Here is a 13783-nt window from a genome sequence, read left to right on the forward strand (position 1 = left end):
GTTGAAGATACATAAGTGAAAATAAGGTAGGCATGGCCGTGAAGCCAGCCCCCAATGTCTAAGGACTAACAATAATCAAAGATGTTCCAAAAGCTCGTCCAAAATTTAAAATACAATAGTAAAAAGTCCTATTTATACTAGACTAGTTACTAGGGTTTACAGAAATAAGTGTTAGTGCAGAAATTCACTTCCGGGGCCCACTTTGGTGTGTGCTTAGGCTGAGCTTGAGCTTTACACGTGCATAGGATTCTCCTAGGGTTAAACTCCAAGTTGTAACATGTTTTTGGTGTTTAACTCTGGTTTATGACGTGTTTCTGGCGTTTTACTCCATAATGGAGCATGGAACTGGCGTTGAACGCCAGTTTGAATCGTCTAAACTCGAATAAAGTATGGACTATTATATATTGCTGGAAAGCCCTGGATGTCCACTTTCCAACGCAATTAAGAGCATTCCATTTGGGGTTCTGTAGCTCCAGAAAATCTATCTCGAGTGCAGGGAGGTCAGAATCCAACAGCATCAGCAGTCCTTTGTCAGCCTCCTATCAGATTTTTGCTAAGGTCCCTCAATTTCAACCAGAAAATACCTGAAATCACAGAAAAACACACAAACTCATAGTAAAGTCCAGAAATGTGAATTTTGTATAAAAACTAACAAAAACATCCCTAAAAGTAGCTAGATCCTACTATAAACTATCTAAAAACAATGCCAAAAAGCGTATAAATTATCCGCTCATCACAACACCAATGTTAAATTGTTGCTTGTCCCCAAGCAACTGAAAATCAAATAGGATAAAAAGAAGAGAATATACTATAAATCCCAAAATATCAATGAATATTAGTTCTAATTAGATGAGCGGGACTTGTAGCTTTTTGCTTCTGAACAATTTTGGCACCTCACTTTATCCTTTGAAGTTTAGAATGATTGGCATCTCCAGGAACTCAGAGTTTTAGATAGTGTTATTGATTCTCCTAGTTAAGTATGTTGATTCTTAAACACATCTACTTGTATGAGTCTTGGCCGTGGCCCTAAGCACTTTGTATTCCAGTATTACCACCGGATACATAAATGCCACAGACACATGATTGGGTGAACCTTTTCAGATTGTGACTCAGCTTTGCTAAAGTCCCCAGTTAGAGGTGTCTAGAGCTCTTAAGCACACTCTTTTTGCTTTGGATCACGACTTTAACCACTCAGTCTCAAGCTTTTCACTTGGACTTGCATGCCACAAGCACATGGTTAGAGACAGCTTGATTTAGCCGCTTAGGCCAGGATTTTATTTCCTTGGGCCCTCCTATCCATTGATGCTCAAAGCCTTGGATCCTTTTTACCCTTGCCTTTTGGTTTTAAAGTCTATTGGCTTTTTCTGCTAGCTTTTTTTCTTTAAATTTTTTTTTTCGCAAGCTTTGTTCTTCACTGCTTTTTCTTGCTTCAAGAATCAATTTTATGATTTTTCAAATCATCAATAACATTTCTCTTTTTCATCATTCTTTCAAGAGCCAACAATTTTGACATTCATAAACAACAAGATAAAAAATATGCACTGTTTAAGCATTCATTCAGAAAACAAAAAGTATTGTCACCACATCAATATAATTAAACCAATTTCAAGGATGAATTCGAAACTCATGTACTTCTTGTTCTTTTGTATTAAAAATATTTTTCATTTAAGAAAGGTGAAGGATTCATGGAATTATTCATAGCCTTAAGACATAGTTACTAAATACTAATGATCATGTAATAAAGACACAAACATAGACAAACATGCAGTTCAAAAACCGAAAAATAAAGAGATAAGAACAAGGAAGTTAAGGAATGAGTCAACCTTAGTGATGGTGGTGCCTTCTTCTTGAAGGACCAATGGTGTTCTTGAGCTCCTCTATGTCTCTTCCTTGCCTTTGTTGCTCCTCCCTCATAGCTCTTTGATCTTCTCTAATCTCATTGAGAATGATGGAGTGTTCTTGGTGTTCCACCCTTAATTGGTTCATGTCATGACTCAATCCTTCTAGAGAAGTGTTGAGTTGTTTCCAATAGTTGGTTGGAGGAAAATGCATCCGTTAAGGCATCTCAGGGATTTCTTGATGATGAGCTTCCTCATGCGTCTCTTGAGATCCATGGATAGGCTCTCTTGTTTGCTCCATCCTTTTCTTAGTGATGGGCTTGTCCTCTTCAATGAGGATGTCTCCTTCTATGACAACTCTAGCTAAGTTGCATAAATGGCAAATGAGATGAGGAAAAGCTAGCCTTGCCAATGTGGAGGGCTTTTCGGCTACTTTGTAGAGTTTTAGAGGGATTACTTCATGAACTTCTACATCCTCTCCAATCATGATACTATGGATCATGATGGCCCGATCCACAGTTACTTCGGATTGGTTGCTAGTGGGGATGATGGAGCGTTGGATGCACTCCAACCATCCTCTAGCCACATGCTTAAGGTCCAATCTTCTCAATTGAACCGGCTTGGCTTTTGAGTCTCTTTTCCATTGAGCTCCTTCCACACATATGTCCATGAGGACTTAGTCCAACCTTTGATCAAAGTTGACCCTTCTAGTGTAGGGGCGTGCGTCTTCTTGCTTCATAGGCAAGTTGAACGCCAACCTTACGTTCTCCGGACTAAAATCTAAGCATTTCCCCCGAACCATTGTAAGCCAATTCTTTGGGTTTGGGTTCATGCTTTGATCATGGTTCCTAGTGATCCATGCATTTGCATAGAACTCTTGAACTGTTAAGATTCTGACTTGTTAAATAGGATTGGAGAGAACTTCCCATCCTCTTCTTCGGATCTCATGTCGGATCTTTGGATACTCATTTTTCTTGAGCATGAAAGAGACCTCAGGGATCACTTTTTTCTTGGCCACAACTTCATAGAAGTGGTCTTGATGGGCTTTTGAGATGAATCTCTCCATCTCCCATGACTCAGAGGTGAAAGCAATTGCCTTCCTTTTCCTCTTTCTTGAGGTGTCTCTGCCCTTAGGTGCCATCAATGGTTATGGAAAAAGAAAAAAGCTATGCTTTTACCACACCAAACTTAGAATGTTGCTCGCCCTCGAGCAAAAAAAGAAAGAATAGAAGAAGAAGAAAAATATATGGAGGAGAGGGAGAGATGTGTGGGTTTCGGCCAAGGGGGAGAAGAGAGGGTGGTGTTGTGTGAAAATAAAAGAAGGATGAGGGGGTTTATATAGTGGAGGGAGAGGGGTATGGGTTCGGTTATTTAGGGTGGGTTTGGTTGGTAAAGAGATTTTGAATTTGAAGGTAGGTGGGGTTTATGGGGAAGAGTGGATAGATGTGATTAGTGAAGGGGTAATGGGGAAGAGAGATTGAGGTGATTGGTGAAGGGTATAATGTTATTGGCTTGTGTAAAGAAGAGAGAAGTGAGGTAGGTGGGGATCCTGTGGGGTCCACAGATCCTGAGGTGATCCTGTGGGGTCCACAAATCTTGAGGTGTCAAGGATTTCTCATCCCTACACCTTTTAGGCGTGTAAAACGTCCTCTGCATGCAATCCTGGCATTTAACGCCATACTGTAGCTTGTTTCTGGCGTTAAACGCCCAAATGTAGCCTGTTTCTGGCATTTTTTTTGAAAAATAGAGCACCATCCATGTGTGCGCGCAATATACGCATACACGTGCATCAAGCGTTTTGGACCATCCACGCGTGCGCACCATGCACGCGTACGCGTGGATTGAGAAGTTCCACCTTTCATACCTTGACCCGAGAGTTAAGCCTGTACTGTGCGGAAATTGGGCCTGAGGCACAAACCAATTCACGTGTACGCACAACTACCGCGTACGCGCCACTCTCGAAATAAGCCATCGACGCAGACGCGCCATGTGCGCGTACGCGTGGATGCCCTTTCTTCCATCCACTTCTTCTCTTATCCTCTTCTTTCCATTTCCCTCCTTCTCCTTTCTTCTTCCCTTCTTCTACACCTCATCCAACACTCCCAAACACCATTGATAACCATTTATTTTAGTTAACTAATTAGTTAGTTAGTTAGTTGATAGTTAGTTTTAGTTAATTTCCATTTCATTTTCTCTTTTTCATTGTAAGTGTTGGATTGTTATTCTTGTTTACCATTAATTGCTGCTAAGTATTAGAATGGGATGTTTTCTTAACATCATTATGTTTATAATCTTTGTTGGATTCTATTGTAGAGGTTATATTTTGCTACTTGGTTTTGAGTTTTTCATGCTTACCTTTTAAGAATACCAAGTGATGAGAATTGCCTTCGAGCTTGCAACTCTTCTTGAATTACATGATTTGGCCACCGTGTGGTTTGAGCCTTATTATGTGATTAGGCAACCTCTTGATGGATGTTGTACATTTAACTTAATGCATTGTGTTCATGACTATATGCATCCATATGTTTTTTAGCTTGAATGCTTTCATGCTTCTTTAATGCTTGTTTTACCTCACAAGTTTACTTAAAGCATCTCAAGCACACTAGGATAAGTGAAGTGCATGCTTCTTTTGTGACATGACTTCTATGCTAATGTGTGTTCTAAACCGCACAATTTAGAATTCACACACTTATTTGTTATTAATGTCACTAATCCACTCACCTCATTCTAGTGATCATTACCTCAATTGATTTGAGTGAAAACTTTTCATAGAACTTGCTTGAATTATATATATTGTGAAACATGGTTTTTGAGCTAAGAACACAAGCAAGTGAGTTTTGAGCCTATTGATGTGGTTACATCTTATAACCACTTATTTTTTCCTTCTTGTGTGAATTATTCTCTTTCTATGATTGTAATCTTTGAATTGTTTGATTCTTTATGTCCATTATTTTGTGTATTCATGCATTTATATGATTGAGGCCATCATTTCATTAGCTCATTTGCCCAAATAGCCTTACCTTTGATCTTCCATTGTTAGCCAATTTGAGCCTACGATTAACCCACTTTGTTCTTTAATTTAGCACATTACAAGCCCTAAAGCGAAAAACAATAAATGTCCTTATTTGGATCTTTGATTAGCTTAGGCTAGTGTGTGAGTATCATTCAAGAGTGGGAAATCTTGGGACATTGGTTGGGAAAATAGGTGTATTTTGTATTTTGTTGAAAATATTGGGAATTGGGTACATGCTCATGTATTAATCAAATGTTAGACCTTATGCATTGATGTTCTTGCATATAGAAAGAAAAAAATGAGAAAAATAAAAGAAAAAAAGAAAAGAAAAAGAAAAATAATATGGAAAAGAAAAGAAAAAATAGAAAAAGAATGAAATAAAAAGGGGACAAAATGCCCCAAAGTAAAGTTCAAATAAAATCGATACGTATGTGTTGTGAAATAAAAAGGAATACATGAGTATGTGAAAAAGTGAAGAATGGGTAGTTAGGTTAGCTTTGAAATTGTATAGGACGTCATAGGTTAGGTGGGAAGTTTAAGCTTATCAAAGATTTAAATTTCAAGCTCACTTGACCAAATATGCATCCTACCTTGACCCTAGCTCCATTACAACCAAAGAAAAGACCTCATGATATGTGTATGCATGCATAAAATGTATGTTGATTGTTAGAAGAAAAATAAATCTTAGAAAGCATGAAATAGAGGAGAATTAAGTGAATCAACCCTAAACACTTGATCGAATAGAGTGCAATCACATCCGGTGAGGTTTTGATGCTCAATTACATGTCTCCACCTATGATCATCTCCTTTCATGCAAGTTTGTAAAAATATTTAATAGCTCAATTCAATTGTGGATTAGACTTGCTAGTCCTTAGCCCTTGTGCATATATGCTTCTTGGGAATTGATTTATTTTGACCAAGCAATTGCATTCATTTAGATACTTGCATATAGGTAAATTGCATTTAGTTAATTTACATTGAATAAATGTTGATACCCTTTGTTTCTCTCTTGGCTTAAGCATGAGGACATGCTTGGTTTAAGTGTGGGGAGGTTGATAAATCCCATTTGTAGGGTTTATCTTGTATTGATTTTTGGGGATTTTATCACTTTTTACCCACATTTATTCAATGAAATAAATCTCCCTTAATTGTGCTTAAGAGTGAAAACATGCTTTTTAGGTCTTAAAATAGTTAAAATTAATTCATCTTGATTCCATTAGATGCCTTGATATGTTTGTTGAGTGATTTCAGATTTAGGAGGCAAAGATTGGATCAAGGAAATGAAGGAAAAGCATGTAGAAATGGAGAACTCATGAAGAAATGAAGGAATCGCAAATGTTGTCAAGCCGACCTCTTCATACTTAATCGACCATAACTTGAGCTACAGAGGTCCAAATCATGCGGTTTCAGTTGGGTTGGAAAGCTAACATCCAGGGCTTCGAAATGATACAAGATTTGCCATAGTTGCATCGCGCATAGGAGCGCGCACGCGCACGGTACATGCACGCGCCGATGGTGGCACATGATCCACTTAATGCAACTCGTGGCCAGCAATTTTAGAAGCCTTGTGGGTCCAATCCAACTCATTTCTGATGCTATTTAAGCCAAGGATTGAAGAGGGATGAACAAGTTAGTTACCATTAGTTTAGTTTAGCTTAGTTTGGTAGTTAGAGTTAGTTTCTAGAGAGAGAAGCTCTCACTTCTCTCTAGAAGTAGGATTAGGTTTAGTTCTTAGATCTAGAGTTAGATTCATGCTTTCTTCTACTTCTACCTTTCAATTCCTTGTTGTTACATTCATTCTTCTTCTATTCTTTTGTTGTAACTTCCTTTACATTGTTTCTATATTTTGTTGTAGATCTACTCTTGTTCCTTCTCTCTTCTTTCCATTCTATTCAAGGTAATTCATAATAATTGTGTTTCTTTTAATTGTTGTTGTTAATTCCTTTCAATAATTGTTGTTAGATTTCATTCTTGTTGTCAATTTACTATGCTTTTCTTTTGTGCCTTCCAAGTGTTTGATGAAATGCTTGGTTGAATTTTAGTGTAGGTTTTGTTCCTCTTGGCTTTGGTTGAGTAATTAGTGACTCTTGAGTTATCTAATTCCTTTGTTGATTGATAATTAGAAGTTGTTAATTGATTTGAATGCCTCTAAAGCTAGTCTTTCCTTTAAGAGTTGATTAGGACTTGAGGAATCAAATTGATTCATCCACTTGACTTTCCTCCATGGTTAGAGGTTAACTAGGTGGGAGCAATGGACAATTTGTTGTCACAATTGAGGAGGATAACTAGGATAGAACTTCTAGTTCTCATATCTTGCCAAGAGCCTTGCTAGTTGTTAGTTTATTTTCTTTGCCATTTATAATTCTTGTATAAAATCTCAAAAACCCCAAAATAACTCATAACCAATAACAAGACACTTTATTGTAATTCCTAGGGAGAACGACCCGAGGTTCAATACTTCAGTTTATAAATTTAGGGGTTTGTTACTTGTGACAAACAATCTTTTGTATGAAAGGATTATTGCTTGGTTTAGAAACTATACTTTACAACGAGATTTCATTAGTGAATTTCTAAGCCGTCAAAAATCTAATCATCACCAGCTTGGTGCTTGTTTCTGGCGTTAAACGCCAGACAAATCTTGTCTCTGGCGTTTAAACGGCAGACATCTCTTCCTCCAGGTGTGCTTTTTCTTCTACTGTTTTTGATTTTGTTTTTAATTTTTGTAATTGTTTTGTGACTCCACATGATCATAAACCTAATAAAACATAAAAGAACAATAGAAATATAGATAAATAAAAATTGGGTTGCCTCCCAATAAGCGCTTCTTTAATGTCAATAGCTTGACATTGAGCTCTCATGGAGTTTCACAAATGTTTAGAGCATTGTTGGGACCCCCCAACACCAAACTTAGAGTTTGAATGTGGGGGTTCAACACCAAACTTAGAGTTTGGTTGTGGCCTCCCAACACCAAACTTAGAGTTTGGTTGTGGGGGCTTTGTTTGACTTTGTATTGAGAGAAGCTTATCGTGCCTCTTTTCCATGGTTACAGAGGAAGATCCTTGAGCTTTAAACACAAGGTAGTCCTTATTCAATTGAAAGACTAGCTCTCCTCTGTCAACATCAATCACAGCTCCTACTGTGGCTAGGAAGGGTCTTCCAAGAATGATAGATTCATTCTCATCCTTCCCAATGCCTAAGATTATGAAATCAGCAGGGATGTAAAGGCCTTTAACCTTCACTAACACATCCTCTACCAATCCATAAGCTTGTTTTATTGACTTGTCTGCCATCTCTAATGAAATTTTTGCAGCTTGTACCTCAAAGATCCCAGTTTCTCCATTACAGAGACTGGCATAAGATTTATACCTGACCCCAGGTCACACAGAGCCTTCTCAAAGGTCATGGTGCCTATGGTACAGGGTATTAAGAATTTACCAGGATCTTGTTTCTTTTGAGGTAAAATTTGCTGAACCGATGTATTTAGTTCACTAATGAGCAAGGGAGGTTCATCTTTCCAAGTCTCATTACCAAATAACTTGGCATTCAGCTTCAGGATGGCTCCTAGATATTGAGCAACTTGCTCTTCAGTTTCATCTTCATCCTCTTCAGAAGAAGAGTAGTTCTCAGAGCTCATGAATGGCAGAAGAAAGTTTAATAGAATCTCTATGGTCTCTATATGAACCTCAGATTCTTTTAGGTCCTCTATAAGGAACTCCTTTCTATTTGGAGGACGTCCCATGAGGTCTTTCTCATTGGGATTCACGTCCTCCCCTTCCTCTTTGGATTCGACCATTTTGATTATATCAATTGCCTTGCACTCTCTTTTTGGATTCTCTTCTGTATTGCTTGGGAGAGTACTAGGAGGAATTTCAGTGATTTTTTTACTCAGCTGACCCACTTGTGCCTCCAAGTTTCTAATGGAAGACCTTGTTTTATTCATGAAACTTAAAGTGGCCTTAGATAGATCAGAGACTATGTTTGCTATGCTAGAGGGGCTCTGTTTAGAATTCTCTGTCTGTTGCTGAGAAGATGATGGAAAAGGCTTGCTATTGCTAAACCTGTTTCTTCCACCATTATTAAAGCCTTGTTGAGGCTTTTGTTGATCCTTCCATGAGAAATTTAGGTGATTTCTCCATGAGGTATTATAGGTGTTTCTATAGACTTCACCCATGTAATTCACCTCTGCCATTGCAGGGTTCTCAAGATTATAAGCTTCTTCTTCAGAAGATGCTTCTTTAGTACTATTGGATGCATTTTGCAATCCATTCAGACTCTGAGATATCATGTTGACTTGCTAAGTCAACATTTTGTTCTGAGCCAATATGGCATTCAAAGCATCAATTTCAAGAACTCTCTTCCTCTGAGGCATCCCATTACTCACAGAATTCCTCTCAGAGGTGTACATGAATTGGTTATTTGCAACCATGTCAATGAGTTCTTGAGCTTCTGCAGGTGTTTTCTTTAGGTGAATGGATCCACCTGCAGAATGGTCCAGTGACATCTTAGAGAACTCATATAGACCATCATAGAATATATCCAAAATGGTCTACTCTGAAAGCATGTCAGAAGGACACTTTTTGGTCAACTGCTTGTATCTTTCCCAAGCTTCATAGAAGGATTTACCATCTTTTTGCTTGAAGGTCTGAACATCCACTCTAAGCTTGCTCAGCTTTTGAGGAGGAAAGAACTTGGCCAAGAAGGCCGTGACCAGCTTATCCCAAGAGTCCAGGCTATCTTTAGGTTGTGAGTCCAACCATGTTCTAGCTCTGTCTCTTACAGCAAAAGGGAAAAGCATGAGCCTGTAGACTTCAGGATCTACTCCATTAGTCTTAACAGTATCACAGATCTGCAAGAATTCAGTTAAAAACTGATAGGGATCTTCTGATGGAATTCCATGAAACTTGCAGTTCTGTTGCATTAGAGCAACTAGTTGAGGCTTCAGCTTAAAATTGTTTGCTCCAATGGCAAGGATTGAGATGCTTCTTCCATAAAAGTTGGAAGTAGGTGTAGTATAATCACCAAGCATCCTCCTTGTCCTTGCTCCTGCTCATATGAAAAGAAGAGAACAGAAAAGAAGAGAAATCCTCTATGTCACAGTATAGAGATTCCTTTATGTGAGTAGAAGAAAAGAAGAATAAGAATGAAGAAGAGAAAAATTCGAACATAGAAGAGAAGAGAGGGTTCGAATTTTAAGATGAAGAGAAGTGTTAGTAAATAAATAAAATAAATAGAAAGAGATTAGAGGGAGAGAATTTCGAAAATTATTTTTAAAAAATAAAGTTAGTGATTTTCGAAAATTAAGAGAAGAAATAAAAATAAAATTTAAAATTTGAAACAATTAGTTAATTAAAAGAATTTTGAAAAAGAGGGAGATGATTTTCGAAAATTAGAGAGAGGGAAGTTGTTAGGTGGTTTTGAAAAAGATAAGAAACAAACAAAAAGTTAATTAGTTAGTTGAAAAAGATTTGAAAATCAATTTTGAAAAGGTAAGAAGTTAGAAAAGATTTTGAAATTAATTTTGAAAAAAAAAGATGTGATTTGAAAAGATATGATTGAAAAGATATGGTTGAAAAAGATTTGTTTAGAAAAAGATTTAAAAAGGAAATTAAAAAGTTTTAATTTTTAAAATTAAAATTGATTACTTGACTAACAAGAAACTAAAAGATATGATTCTAGAATTTAAAGATTGAACCTTTCTTAACAAGAAAGTAACAAACTTCAAATTTTTGAATCAATCACATTAATTGTTAGTAAAGTTTTTGAAAATTATGAAATAAAGATAAGAAAAAGATTTTGAATATCAATTTTCAAAATTTTCGACAATCACAAATGGAAAAAGAAAAGATTTGATTTTGAAAAAGATTTTAAAAAGATAAGATTTTTAAAATTGAAATCTTGACTTGACTAACAAGAAACAACTTATTTTAAATTAATGAGTAAAATAAGGAAAATATATTTTTTTAATTTTTGAATTTTTAATGAGGAGAGAGAAAAACACAAATATGACCCAAAACATGAAAATTTTGGATCAAAACCAATGATGCATGCAAGAACACTATGAATGTCAAGATGAACACCAAGAACACTTTGAAGATCATGATGAACATCAAGATTTAGTTTTGAAAATTTTCAAGAAAAGAAAAACATGCAAGACACCAAACTTAGAAATTTTTAATGCTTAGACACTATGAATGCAAAAATGCATATGAAAAACAACAAAAAACACAAAACAAGAAAAATATGAAGATCAAACAAGAAGATTTATCAAGAACAACTTGAAGATCATGAAGAACACATGCATGAATTTTTCAAAAATTTTTAGAAAAAAAATAAAACATGCAATTGACATCAAACTTAAAAATTAACACTAGACTCAAACAAGAAACACAAAAATATTCTGGTTTTTATGATTTTATAATTTTTTTGAAAATTTCTTTTTGGAAAAACGAAAACAAATAAAAAATTTTTGAAAGATTTTTGAAAACTTTTTTAAAAGAAAATTACCTAATCTGAGCAACAAGATGAACCGTTAGTTGTCCAAACTAAAACAATCCCCGGCAACGGTGCCAAAAACTTGGCAAAATTGTGACTCATACTTTTTACAACTCGAACAATTCCTAGTAATGGCTCCAAAAATATGGTGCACAATACTATGGTTCACTCACATTCTTCAGATCTTCGAACAACTAACCAGCAAGTACACTGGGTCGTCCAAGTAATAAATCTTACGTGAGTAGGGGTCGATCCCACGGAGATTGTTGGTATGAAGCAAGCTATGGTCGTCTTGTAAATCTCAGTCAGGCAGATAATAATGGTTATAATGGTTTTCGAATATAAAGATAAGTAAAGCATAAAATAGAGATAGAGATACTTATGTAATTCATTGGTGGGAATTTCAGATAAGAGCATGAAGATACTGTGTTCCTTCTGAATCTCTGCTTTCCTACTGCTTTCATCCAATCATTCTTACTCCTTTCCATGATAAGCTGTATCTAGGGCATCACCGTTGTCAATGGCTACTTTCCATCCTCTCTGTGAAAATGGTCTAAATACGCTGTCACCGCACGGCTAATCATCTGTCGGTTCTCGATCATGTTAGAATAGAATCCAGTGATTCTTTTGCATTTGTCACTACGCCCAACACTTCCCGAGTTTGAAGCTCGTCACAGTTATCCCATCTCAGATCCTACTCGGAATACCACAGACAAGGTTTAGACTTTCCGAATCTTAGGAATGGCCGCCAATAATTCTAGCTTATACCACGAAGACTCTGATCTTTCGGAATGGAGGCTAAGAGATACGCGCTCAATCTAAGGTAGAACGGAAGTGGTTGTCATGCACGAGTTCATAGGTGAGAATGATGATGAGTGTCACGGATCATCACATTCTTCATGTTGAAGTGCAATGAATATCTTAGAATAAGAATAAGCTAAATTGAATAGAAGAATAATAGTAATTGCATTAATACTCGAGGAACAGCAGAGCTCCACACCTTAATCTATGGTGTGTAGAAACTCCACCGTTGAAGATACATAAGTGAAAATAAGGTAGACATGGCCGTGAGGCTAGCCCCCAATGTCTAAGGACTAACAATAATCAAAGATGTTCCAAAAGCTCGTCCAAAAGTTAAAATACAATAGTAAAAAGTCCTATATATACTAGACTAGTTACTAGGGTTTACAGAAATAAGTCTTAGTGCAGAAATCCACTTTTGGTGCCCACTTTGGTGTGTGCTTGGGCTGAGCTTGAGCTTTACATGTGCATAAGCTTCTAAAGGCCAAGTTGTAACATGTTTTTTGCGTTTAACTTTGGTTTGTGATGTGTTTCTGGCGTTTTACTCCAAAATGCAGCATGGAACTGGCGTTGAATGCTAGTTTGCGTCGTCTAAACTCGAGTAAAGTATGGACTATTATATATTGCTCGAAAGCCCTGGCTTTCCAACATAATTGAGAGCGCGCCATTTGGAGTTCTGTAGCTCCGAAAAATCCATCTCGAGTGCAGGGAGGTCAGAATCCAACTGCATCAGCAGTCCTTTGTCAGCCTCCTATCAGATTTTTGCTCAAGTCCCTCAATTTTAGCCAGAAAATACCTGAAATCACAGAAAAACACACAAACTCATAGTAAAGTCCAGAAATGTGAATTTTACATAAAAACTAATAAAAACATCCCTAAAAGTAGCTAGATCCTACTATAAACTACCTAAAAACAATGCCAAAAAGCGTATAAATTATCCGCTCATCAGTATGATTGCATCTATTAAAGTGTGTACACACAATTATCATAATCATGGCACGCGACATAAAGTAACTCTAGCCCCGAAGCCTTGCAGAGACCGCTGGAGCCTGGGGAAGATCAGGCCATTGAGGATCGCTTTAAGGTATCCTTCTCAGGATAGAATCGTTTAAAGAAAGAGTGTCAGTACGAGGTAAAAAAAAAGAGGTGCAACACGAGGACTTCCTAGGAGGTCACCCATCCTAGTACAACACATGCACAAGCACGCTTAATTGCGGAGTTCTGATTGGATCTGGTGCATTAGTGCTGGTATGATCGCACCTATTAAAATGTGCGCACACAATTATCATAAGCGTAGGGCGCGACATAGAGTAACTCGAGCCGCAAACCCTTGTAGGAACTGCGGGAGCCTGGGAAAGATGAGGCCATTGAGAACCGCTTTAAGGTATCCTTCTCGGGGTAGAATAGTTTAAAGAAAGAGGGTCAGTACGATGTAAAAAAAAAGAGAGGTGCAACAGAAGGACTTCCTAGGAGGTCACCAAGCCTAGTACTACTTTAGCCCAAGCACGCTTGATTGCGGAGTTCTGATGGGATCTGGTGTATTAGTGCTGTATGATCGCACCTATTATAGTGTGTGCACACAATTATCATAAGCATCGGGCGTGACATAGAGTAACCCGAGCCGCGAAGCCTTGTGGGG

The 13783-nt window shown here is 37.2% G+C and overlaps 1 non-coding gene and 2 pseudogenes across 1 annotated transcript; 1 reads left to right on the plus strand and 2 right to left on the minus strand.

The window, feature by feature from the left end:
• The first annotated feature begins 9406 nt into the window (after positions 1 to 9406).
• Positions 9407 to 9514, plus strand: LOC112700127 (small nucleolar RNA R71). The gene has a single exon (XR_003153045.1). It is a non-coding gene; the product is annotated as a small nucleolar RNA R71 (small nucleolar RNA).
• A 3773-nt stretch (positions 9515 to 13287) lies between these two features.
• LOC112699430 (5S ribosomal RNA) lies at positions 13288 to 13406 on the minus strand (annotated as a pseudogene).
• A 183-nt stretch (positions 13407 to 13589) lies between these two features.
• Positions 13590 to 13707, minus strand: LOC112699531 (5S ribosomal RNA; annotated as a pseudogene).
• Positions 13708 to 13783: the final 76 nt, after the last annotated feature.

Source organism: Arachis hypogaea, chromosome 6 (genome assembly GCF_003086295.3).
Source record: "Arachis hypogaea cultivar Tifrunner chromosome 6, arahy.Tifrunner.gnm2.J5K5, whole genome shotgun sequence".
Classification (NCBI taxonomy): domain Eukaryota; kingdom Viridiplantae; phylum Streptophyta; class Magnoliopsida; order Fabales; family Fabaceae; genus Arachis; species Arachis hypogaea.